Source organism: Pinus tabuliformis, chromosome 7 (genome assembly GCF_031772625.1).
Source record: "Pinus tabuliformis cultivar Carrire ecotype Pingquan chromosome 7, CPIR1, whole genome shotgun sequence".
NCBI lineage: Eukaryota > Viridiplantae > Streptophyta > Pinopsida > Pinales > Pinaceae > Pinus > Pinus tabuliformis.
The window spans coordinates 819978403-819990679 of NC_142293.1; positions in this window are offsets into that span (position 1 = coordinate 819978403).

A 12277-nucleotide genomic window follows, 5' to 3' on the forward strand; every position below is an offset into this window, starting at 1 on the left:
GGAGGTTATGTATTATTCATGCATTCCAAAAATAGTGTATAATAAAGATAATCTCTGTGAATAAGTGTTATATTATTAAAAATTTCTACATGGTATCAGAGCAGAGTTGATCATCAGATCTATTATTCAGAAAGTGATTACGTTTTATTTCTTTAGGCAGAGTCTGTAATCAGGCCAGGTAGCCTCTAGATTCATCCTTCTTTTGGAAGGTGAGATATCCGGTAAAAGCCCATACAGTCAATCTCTGTACGAGAAATACTTTGTTCTCACGAATCTTAGATCAGAAGCGGTTGAGTTTTGAGTTGGTGGAATTCGAATTTGCAGCAGTGTCTTCTTGGTGTCAAAGTTGAAATGTCTTTCAACGGATTGCGATTGGAGTATGCTCTTGAAGGCAGCTCGAACTATATTGCATGGAAAGACAGGATGGAGGCGGTGTTAGATGAAAATGGGCTGAAGGAGTTCATAGAGGCTGAGGTCCCAAAGCCTACTGATGCTGCTCACGTTGAGGCTTGGCAAAAGAAGACAACAAAGTGTTGAAGGATTCTGTTGGAGGGCATGAAGGATCAAATTTTATCCAACCTGCATGGAAATGCTTCTCCATACTTGATGTGGAAAGCATTGACAGATTTATTCCAAAGCAAGAGTGACCAGAGGAAGTTGGCGCTCAAGGATAAACTCAGAAACATTAAGTGTGAGAATGGAGACAGTATGCCCAAGTATCTCACAAAGTTCACCCAGTGCCGGGATGAGCTGGGAAGTGCGGGGGTGACTTTCGATGATGAGGACTTGGTGAGCTTGGCTCTCCTTGGTCTTCCGAAGAGTTGGCATTCCTATCAGGACTCTGTCAATGGTCGGGAGAAATTGCCAGGATGGGAGAGACTTTGGTCAGATCTTGTGCAAGAGGAGATCAGGCAGAATACCAGGGACAGATCTTCATCAAAGGCATCTGATGAAGAAAATTGCGCTTTGGCTGCCAAAGCAAAGAAGGGAAGGAGAAGGTTTCTCTTTTCGAATCCAGTTCTTCCAATGATGGGAAGAAGGTTGACAAATCGAAGGTGTGATGCTTTCGTTGTCATGAGGTGGGCCATTATGCTGCAAATTGTCCACGGAGGAAATCCAAGAAGGGATCCGGGGAAGGATCTGAAGGTGAGGCACTTGCTTCACAGTTTGAGTTGGATTTCACACTCTTCGCATGCATGGTTTCATCCATGATGGGAAGTGGTTGGTTTCTTGACAGTGGAGCTTCTTTCCACATGACCGGTGACAAGATTTTGTTTAGTACTTTGGAGGAGAAATATCTCTAGATACTCATAGCGATGGGTGATGATGAGAAGTATAGTGTCTTAGGTGTAGGCACGATTATTTTTTAGAGGAGCATGGAGCTAACCTTACCTTGACCGCTGTCAAGTATATACTAGGACTGAAGAGAAACTCGGTGTCAATCGCGATGCTGGAAGACAGAGGCTATGATGTAGTCTTCAGTAAGGGAAAGGTTTTCCTTAGACACGTCATCACTAGACAGGTGAAGTAGATTGGTTCACGGGTCAAGAACCTATATGCTCTTGAGGTTCAAGATGCATGCAAAGCCTTGAGCAGTGAGGTAACTGATGGAGACTTGGTGGTTGAGAGGGAGCGTATATTACCTCTCAACATGCAGAGCCAAAAGAAGTCTCAGACGATTGTGGAGGAGCCACGATTGGTGCAACAGCTTCAGGAGGTTGTGGAGCAGCCACAACAAGGGAAGCTGAGAAGAGATTGAGTAGAGACATCTACTCATGCAAAGACCTCCAGTAGGGGGAAACTTCGAGCTAGGTGGGCTGAGGGATCACATGCAGCCATACCTCCAGGTAGGAGGTGGGGTGATATAGAGTGATCGTCCCAAGGAGGAGGGGCAGAATCCTTGAGGTACCCAACCTCTTGGATGAGACCTTGCTACGGGAGCCCCGATGTGGAGTAGTAGGAACAGACTGATTGGGTAGAGATAGATGCGGATGGAGCAGCAGAGAGAGCGACAGTGTAGGGAATCCCAGGACAGGGCATACGTAGTAGGCTGCAGCAATGTGAGAGGCACAAGTGTTTTGCATAGTGCCAGGTGGCAAAGAGAAGTGTGCAATGGTGCGAGATGCATGGAGATGTTGCAGTAGCGCAGATGTCAGAGAGGGAGCACTTGTCAGCAACAGGTAGAGCTTCAGCATCAGAGTATGTTCCTAGCCCAACAGAGTGGTCAGTTGGGAGTGTTTTTGTTCCAAGTGTTGTTGGAGCAAGTGGACTGGGCAAATGTGTTGCATGCAGAACATTCCAGAGTTGCAGGATAGGGGTTGCAGATTATCCATATCTTGTTGAGAGCGAGTGTTGAAAATGCAACAAGATGATGGAGCTTAGTGAAAAGAAGTCGCCTTCACTAAGTGAGCCCGCAAGCTATTTTTGGCGCAAAGCCTATTTTTAGACTATGTCTATTTTTAGACATATGGATCATGGTCTATGAGTTGCAGGATGCTATTTGTGGATGATTGGTCATGTTGGTAAAAATAGATGTACTTCTATTTTTAGACATATGGGCGGAGTCTACTTTTAGACTGCTAGGCTAAAAATAGAACAGTCGAATATTATTAGCTCTTAATAATATTTGGACTATAAACATTATCTTATCCTCTTGCAGCACTTCAGTTTGAGCTACGGATGTGACACATGCAACTGCCAGAAGGAAATACGCTTTTCTTATGGGTTAGTTGAGCTATTGCATGATGGACTTCAGTTAGAACTCAAGTGATTGAGTTTGGTGGAGTTGATTGAGGAGTTGATGGAGTTGTGTTTAGTTTGACTTGGTTGAACTAGTTGTATTTAGTCTAACTACAGAATACACTAGTGATGAGTGATGTGAATTAATTATTAATTAATTCACTAATTATTAACTCATAAATCAACTAAAGAATACATCAGTTAACTCAGTGCATGGACAGTTCAGTGGAGACAAGTGTTAGAGATGGGTGAAAGGGTGAGTCTACTATCAGTTGTGACTATAGTTGTGCATGAGATTTGCACAATCAATGGATTGAGTATTGCCAATGAGGATTGCGTGGTTCAGCCAAGCGAAATACGAGTTTGGATTAGCCATTCTCATCTATTCTCATGCAGGATTGCGCAGTGGAGGCAGGCAAGCAGCAGAGGAGATTTGAACCTGTGATTGATTTAGATCTTAGCTAGTTTGTGTGTAGCAGGTGGAGATAGTACTGAGTACTTGTGAGGAGTATTGTACTATGTATTGTTACATGTTCTCAATCAATATAATATACAGACAGTTGGGGGTTTTCAGCTGTATGCTTTCCCCAGTTACATACTGTGTTGATATGTGTTATTGATGTGTTTCAATGTGCGCATGCGAATGTTTTGATTCTGCAAATTGATGATCAACGTAGAGGAGGTTATGTATTATGCATGCATTCTGCAAATAGTGTATAATTAGGATAATATCTATGAATAAGTGTTATATTATTCAAAATTTCTACATGTAGCTTATTGAACCGCCATTTGGAGGCTTTCGCTTGGAGCTATAAGGAGATGAAAGGAGTCCATCCGTTGGGTCTGTACCCATCACATTTACATTAAAGAGGATTCTAAACCAGTCAGGCAGCCTAAGAGGAGAATGAATCCAGCCCTTAAGGACATTGTTAAAGAAGAATTGCAAAAGTTGTTGGATGCAGGATTCATCTACCCCATCTCGGACAGCGAATGGGTTTCTCCTCTGGTGCTTGTGCAGAAAAATGGGAAGTGGAGAATCTATGTAGATTATCGAAAACTTAACAAAGCCACCAAGAAGGACCATTTCCCTTTGCCTTTCATAGATCAAGTGCTAGATGGGCTGGCAGGGAAGAAGTTCTTTTCTTTCCTAGATGGTTTCAACGGGTATAATCAGATCCAAATCAGCCCGGAGGACCAAGATAAGACCACCTTCACTTTTCCATGGGGTACCTTTGCCTACCGGGTACTTCCCTTTGGGCTATGCTATTACCGGGAAAAGTGTCTATTTAGAACTGCTCTATCCCACTAAGGTGTGACAGCTGCCTTAGAAACAAACAGAGAAAAACTACTTTTGTATTTCCTTTATGAACTATAGACAGAGAGGAATAGGAAGAACCAACCTGTGTCTTGCGCTAATCCTTTGATCCAATCCCTCTCTTCTTTGACAGCTTCCAGCTACCTGCTCCCTTACTTGCGCAGCTTCACCAAGTACCTGTAAGATCACAGAAGAAGAAAACTATACAAAGACATGGATCTATATTCATAAACAACTTAGGATCAGATTTAAGTTAGCCATACAAATGTAACAAGCATCAATGATACAAAAGCATGGAGGAAAAACTCAAATAGTTTTTATTGATATAACAAGAAGATCTAGGAGGAGTTACAACCGATGGTTCCTGACCCAGCATCAACCTCCCAGCATAGAAGCCCCTCTTCACCTCCAACAAAGCATAAATCACCCAATACTCTGATGTTTGTATCAAAACCAACAACAATTCCTTAAAATGTGAAAAATTCTAGCCTCTGGATCTCTGGGATGAGGGATCCATATATAGATGTATGCAAGGAAGATGAGTCAGCTTGTGATTTGATTAGTGTCTTCTCTCTGTCAGTTCTTGCTTCCACTTGGAGACTGAAGACCTCTTACTCATCCTTGGTCAAATTCAGTGAGGCAAGTGTCATAGGAGAAGATTCTGGAAGCTTCCATTATCTCTCCACCTCACGGAATGGCACTGCCATTTGTCATTTCTCGCCCAACGCACCCTCATAGTGCATTTAGGTGCATTGCAATGCACCTAGCTAGTGTGTTTAGGTGCTATGCAACGCACTTAGCCAGTGTAGCAGCTGAAATGATCCTGTTTTGACTTATTCTGAGCAATTTCTGGTGGAGAACTTCTGGGAGAAGCTGTAATTTGTTGACCTTGTTCCTTTAGGGGTTGGAACAAAACTTTTAGGGGCTTAGGAGCCCTTGGTTTATGGACATTTCATGCTTGGAGCTGCAAGGCACAAAAATGTCTATAACAGTTGCCCCCTAAAGTATGAGGCCGTTAATCGGGTGAAATGCTTTATTATGAGGATCTGAAGTTCTTTCAATGCTGTTTTTCATGATCTAGCTGAGGCAGGCATTCCCATGCTCAGCTTTATAAATTCATTTTCATGTACATAGGACACACAATCGTCTGATTGTAGACTGATGATTCTGATAGAGCCATCATCCTTTTGGTAGGATGATTATCTATGCTGCAATGCTGTACATTTTAATGTCTTTATTCCCCTGAATATATATCGCAACCCGGATGGATGAAACTAGATCCGGGGTCTTCAATCTCATCCGATCTTCACTCGAAGTACAAGTCGATCCATGTGAGAAATGTTTTGAAGTCGAACATGGAAAGACATCGCTTGATTACCAGTCAATGATGTAAACTGTTAACAAGCGCGAGAGGAATCACCGATAATGATAATGACCCTCAAGGTACTACAGTACAATTCACGTGGTGTGAATAAAGGACTTGGCGTCGAACACCACGCAAAATCTTTCGATCGAAGGCCATTGATGTAAACCTGTCGTCGGAAGTGAGAAACTTGCCATTAAGGCATGCAAGCTTCAAAGTACTGAATGGGGTGTTCCTAGACCAACTTCTTGGATAATGAGCTGATGTCGACAAGAAGTGATCCGTCAAAGGAGGGCCTTAATGAATCCCACATCAATGACACGGAATGGAGCAAATGATTTTGATGGAGGTGAAAACGATCTGATGATATACGGTTCAGGGTGGCGGTCATGAAAGTATGGAGTATAATGTATGGTAGTGGGTGGGACAGAGGTGACTTCTCTGGATGACTTCTCTTGAACATGTCGGCGACACTGATGTGATGGATTGGTAGCATTAACCCCAAATGTGGATGGTATGGTGTGACCATGGCGATGTGACCGGTGAATGAAACAACCCAACCCGACTCGGACACGGAGTGGAAGTGTCATGTTCAAGAGCGACTTGCTACCAATAAAGGTTCTTTGAGTTTTCTTCCCAATTTTTCCCCAGTCATTGCTGACCAGTACCTCTTTATTTTTGTCAAGCTTGAGGAGGATAACATATGCTTGTTCTATAATTTTCCCTTCGGGCAAACCCATCGCTATGTTTTAACGAGCCTAGCGATAGTGAAACTCGTTCTCGTCTAAAGACAAGTTTGTCGCTATTAATCTTTTTAACGAGTTTAACGACAAAGATAACTCGGTCCTTTTCATTTTTAGAGAGTCTGAAAAGGTACGTAAAGGTAACTCCAAAATTCCTTTTTCGTCATCTAATCCCTTAAGTCCAAAAAAGTATAAAACAATACAGAAGGGATGAATTTTCGATAGTTTTAACGAGTCGAACAAAACAAGCGCTCGATCTTTTTGTGTAATAATCCCTCAGGTCCAAAAAGATTAAAATCTAGAGGAGGGATAGCACTTCCTGTCCCTTTAACGAGCTGGAGAGGCCAATGGCTCGGCAATCTTTTCATATTTTACGAGTCAGTTGAAAAGAGCTTAAAGAAGATTCGTCTTTTGAGGAACGAGTGATAAAATGGGTAGCAGCTGATTCCAGGTAAGGTTTGGAATTTTCCAATCACGACAGTGTCACAAGGATGGCTAGTGAAATCACTCTTCGCAGCTGTTCCTCAAAATGGGTAAACAATCAAATAGAGGTGAACGATCGGCCAATGAAAAAGTGGAGGTGACGGTGCAAACACAACCAAGGCTTTAATGGCTGAAGTACTTCATTCACGGTGGTTATTTACCAGGGAATAGTTCATTTTTTAACGAGCTTAAACGCGGGTGGAAACATTTGCTCGGTGCGGGTTTATTTTTTAATGAGCTTGAACCTTGCGGTAACACTACTCGATTAATCCAGTCGTATGATAAGAATGTCTCATATAAAAATGGCAACTTTTAGAGTTTTTCCCCACATCCTTTCTTTATGCAAGTTAGGAAACGACCAATCCTACGGGTTTAAAGGGTTAGAGGTCCTAAAAATTTAAAAAATAAATAGTCTCTCTTCGCTTGCATTCCAAAAGGTTTGCATGCCCCCATGTATAAAACAGAGTTTCAAGGTTACCCCTTCTTTAGTCCGTTAAAAAATTTGTTTTACCGAGAGAGGCCTACCTCTTACAGGTTACCCAAAGATTGTTCTGTTCACGACGCAAACAAAACACTTCTTCGGCAATGTCTACCGAAATAAACAAAGGTGAACGGATGATATAGTGAGACCATCCCTGACATAACTTTGACAAGAGAATCCTGTACTAGAATAACCCCCTCTTCCAATCACGGACGGGGGTACAGACTAGGCATATTCTCTCGCGGAAACCTACTCTATACCCAAAGTTTTCCTGCCGAAGCAGACCAGGATGCATGCCCCCTGGGTTTCAGTCATATCCCTCCGAATTACTCGCGCTCATCGGGAGGACGGACTGGAGATTGAGACATTTCTTGCGTGAAAAGACCATTCAGGGATGGTATATGACTATTTGCTCTGTATGATCCGGGAAATGAAAGCTGGTCCACGAGCTTGACCACTCTTCCTTTGTGCGAAAATCACATTACTCTAAAGAGTGAGGAGACAATGGCTCCCATGCAATAAATATAGTCTCGTCCAAGGAGTAGATTGTAATCTAGGGGTCCTTGAACTACCATTACGTTCAGGTGAACGGTTTTCCCTCTCAATGTTATGGGCACATCGGGAAGGATCCCTAAAGGTCGACTGGTTCCTTTATCAAAGCCTGTCAGATTTCTCATCTCAGGCAAAAGCGATGGCGAACCAAGCGCTTTCCAAGCAGTTGAGGAAAGGATACTCACAGAAGCCCCCTCATCTATGATGGTACCAGCCATCATAATTCGAAATGGTATGCTTGCTGGTAAATGGGGTCTGCCTAGTTGATTCCAGTCGAAGGAGACAACTAGGTTGCTTGGAGGTGGGACCGAATAGACGGCAGGGTACGACTCTGACGAACTTCCTTCCTACGGTAAAGGAACAGGTAAATTGCCCCCATGTTCGTTGGAGTCTATGCTTATGAAGAGAATTTGGACGGTGTCATCCTTGTTCTCTTCAGTGATTGTATCATCTGAAGATGAAACCTCTGGAGGCAAGACCGGGTCAACTGCCACCTCGACCTTTTGACTTTCGTCTGGTATGGATCCATATGGTTTACCTTCAATGATAGGTGCTTCAACCGACCACCTGAGTAGGCCAGTCGGATTTTCAACTAGTGACGGACTCGGCAAGAGTTTTTTATATCCAGGAGGAAGTCGTAACGGTGAAACTGGACGATCATCCAAAACTCTTTTAGCTTCGTCTAAGAAGGGACAACGGTGAACGGCATGATCACCTTCACACAGTTTACAAGGAAATCTATATTTTCCTTTTTGTCCTGGGGCTTCACTTTCACTAGTTGACGGTGTGCTTTCAACATGGTCATCAGAGGTTGACGACACCGGGTTGTGCAAACGAGGAGACCAGTCCATTAATATCCGAGGGATGCAAGGACAATCCCTATGAGAGTGGTCTCCTTTGCAAATGACACATGGCGATTTAGGCCTGGTCGGTGCAGTGTGTGGATTTTTGTTAGACGACGCTCGTTTTCCCCCATTCGCCTTCGGCTCCTTCTTCTTCTTCTCTTTCTTCTTCTTTTCCTTCTTCTCCTTAGGAACTTGACTTTTGGCTTTACCAGCCCCATCAAGTGAAGAGGAAGGAGGAGAAGAAGAATTAGAGGAAGTAGAAGGTTGGTGGGCAACTCTGGACTCATCTAATTGCTGATTTGATTGTTCAGGAATAGTGGTGTTCTGAACGACAGAGGTTGAGAAGAGCCATACAGGCAAACCAATTGTCAGTCCTGGAAGCGACAATGTGGCCATATGGGGTGCACCAACATCTCTCCAAGAGGAGAAGGGACTAGGATTTCCTCCAAGGGGAATTCCATGGTTGGTAGACTCCATTTTCTCAACCCAAGATCAATGTAGGAAAGGGTAATGAATATTCTGTTTAAAATAAATTTTATAGACGCTTTGACACAACTTGTTTTTTCAGTTTTTAAGAGTCGAGAAAAAACAAAAGATGACTCTAGTCTCCTTCGATTTTTAATGAGCCTGAAGTGACAAGTGCTCATATGGACCTTTTCCATTAAGGAGTCTGAAAAGGAACGAAAGGGACTGCTCTAGAGATCTAGGTAGAGGGAGTACCAAACCAATCGCAAAATTGCAGAATACTTTTTACGGCACGACAATCAATCTTCCTGAATGCTGTGTTCAGTGCATTGCGATCGATAGGGCGGCAGACACGGCTTCCCATGGATAAAGGATTTAATCCTATAGGGGTCTCCCAAAATATACTCAACGGTACGTGGGAGCACAAGTCCGTACTGGCACTTATCGTCTCAAAGTGGAGGAATCACCCAACCATCAGTGAGGACAACAGTTACCAGGCTTTACGACGCTGGAATACGTCTCTAGCCTAGACCTCTAAATGTTGTGCGTTAAGTTCCAAACCGTTGTTAGATTCATTGAATTTATTTTAAGTTGATCTTGCTTATGAAGTTTTCCTTTTGGGTTCACCACGAGATGTAGATGTAATTCCTAAAATGAAATCTAAAGATGATAAACAAACTTTTATCTCTTTTGTGCAATGAAAATCCTAGCTACTAGGGGAAAAGAAAGACACAATCTTTTCACAAAGAGCAAAGAGCACACTGTAAATGCACTTTCCTAAATCAAGCCAAACAGACTGTCAATATGCAAATGCACATGTGCATGTATTTGTTTTCGACTTTCTTAGTATTGATGCTAAAAAGAAATTTGATGTACAAATCTGAATTTGCTTTCAAGCGACAAACACAAACAAGCTTCTTTTCGAAATCAAAAGATAAAGACGATTACGACACTTTAAGATTTTGAAATAAATACTCGTTTTTGACACTAGAAAGTCACAAATTCAGACCAAAGGCAATAGTACAAGTATAATCGACTATCAATAGCAATCAAACTTTCTCCTATGATTGAAATCGACACTTGCGACAGATCTAAATCAAACGACGACAGTACGACTATTCTACTATTGCAATGGAAAACTGTAAACGACTCAACAAACACACAAAAACATCTACAGTTCTTTTGTACAAAGGAGGCGGAATAAAATCAAGGAAAAGGGGTTTTTAAACAGACATATACTGATCACAGGCTGCAAAATTCAGAGACAAAACGGGAAAGAATGAAGCACAAGAACCTCAGCTGCACAGGGCTAGTCTGATCAGCGCACCTGTAACACAGAGAAACTGGATTGCAGCGCAGGTTGCCCTTTCGGGAAGTGCGCTGAAATGCAGGAACTCTTAACAGTGTTGGGTGTGGAGCCTGATTATCTTCTATATTCAAAGGTATCGCCACATAGGACCCCAGTTCGAAATGGGGGCGGCAACGCCGCCCGTAAAATATTCGCTGCAGGGGGGGTCCAGGGGGGAGCGGCTGCGACCTTTGGGAGCCCCCCCCTGGAGGGGGGTTTCGGGGGTAGCGCCCCCGAAGCTAAAAACAGCTGTAAAATTGCGTTGTAAAAGTATAGTAATTTCTAGTCAATATGGGCCGTTCATTAGGCAGATGATCTGACGGTAGGACTTATGTTTAGTTTAGGGTTTTTTTGCCCTAGAAGGCAACCCCTCTCTTTGTATGAGGGCATTGTATTTGAGGCTGTGTGATATATGTGTATTCTGTGAGCGAGAAATAGAGAGGTGAGACTGTGAGAGAAAACAGAGGATGTTACAGCGGATTTGCTGTAGGTTGTGTCTCTTCATTTTGTTGGATAATAGAAAGGAAGGACTGGCTGTTTGGGGTGGACGTAGCCCAAACTGGGTGAACCACGTATATCTGTGTCTCTCTTGTTTTGTGCGTTTTCTGTGTTTATATTTCTGCAATATTTTATGTGTTCCATTGCTCCGTAATATCTAATTTTCTAACAAACAGTACCTGCGCTGGGCCAGAAACGAGAATCTGTCCGGGTTCTGGGTCACGGTTTGCAGTTTAGTCTTTGGTTTTTGGCCGAGTAAAAGCAATCAGTAATGCACAATCAGGGGGTAGATCTAAGGAGGGTCTAAGAGCTATCACAAGGGAAATAAGATCATTTGTGAATCAGCTGTTCAAATCATAAACAAATCCAGTGAATGGATTGAAGCAGCAGATGTCTACTTTGCATTTGTTATGGCAAATGCAGTTCGAATGCTACTTATAAGTTTATGAAACAAACAACAAAGAGATACACAAACAAACTAATTAGACAATCGTCCCCAGTGGAGTCGCCATTTTGTTACCGGGAAAAGTGTCTATTTAGAACTGCTCTATCCCACTAAGGTGTGACAGCTGCCTTAGAAACAAACAGAGAAAAGCTACTTTTGTATTTCCTTTATGAACTATAGACAGAGAGGAATAGGAAGAACCAACCTGTGTCTTGCGCTAATCCTTTGATCCAATCCCTCTCTTCTTTGACAGCTTCCAACTACCTGCTCCCTTACTTGCCCAGCTTCACCAAGTACCTGTAAGATCACAGAAGAAGAAAACTATACAAAGACATGGATCTATATTCATAAACAACTTAGGATTAGATTTAAGTTAACCATACAAATGTAACAAGCATCAATGATACAAAAGCATGGAGGAAAAACTCAAATAGTTTTTATTGATATAACAAGAAGATCTAGGAGGAGTTACAACCGATGGTTCCCGACCCAGCATCAACCTCCCAGCATAGAAGCCCCTTTTCACCTCCAACAAAGCATAAATCACCCAATACTCTGATGTTTGTATCAAAACCAACAACAATTCCTTACAATGTGCAAAATTCCAGCCTCTGGATCTTTGGGATGAGGGATCCATATATAGATGTATGCAAGGAAGATGAGTCAGCTTGTGATTTGATTAGTGTCTTCTCTCTGTCAGTTCTTGCTTCCACTTGGAGACTGAAGGCCTCTTACTCATCCTTGGTCGAATTCAGTGAGGCAAGTGTCATAGGAGAAGATTCTGGAAGCTTCCATTGTCTCTCCACCTCGCGGAATGGCACTGCCATTTGTCATTTCTTGCCCAACGCACCCTCATAGTGCATTTAGGTGCATTGCAATGCACCTTGCTAGTGTGTTTAGGTGCTATGCAACGCACTTAGCCAGTGTAGCAGCTGAAATGATCCTGTTTTCACTTATTCTGAGCAATTTCTGGTGGAGAACTTCTGGGAGAAGCTGTAAT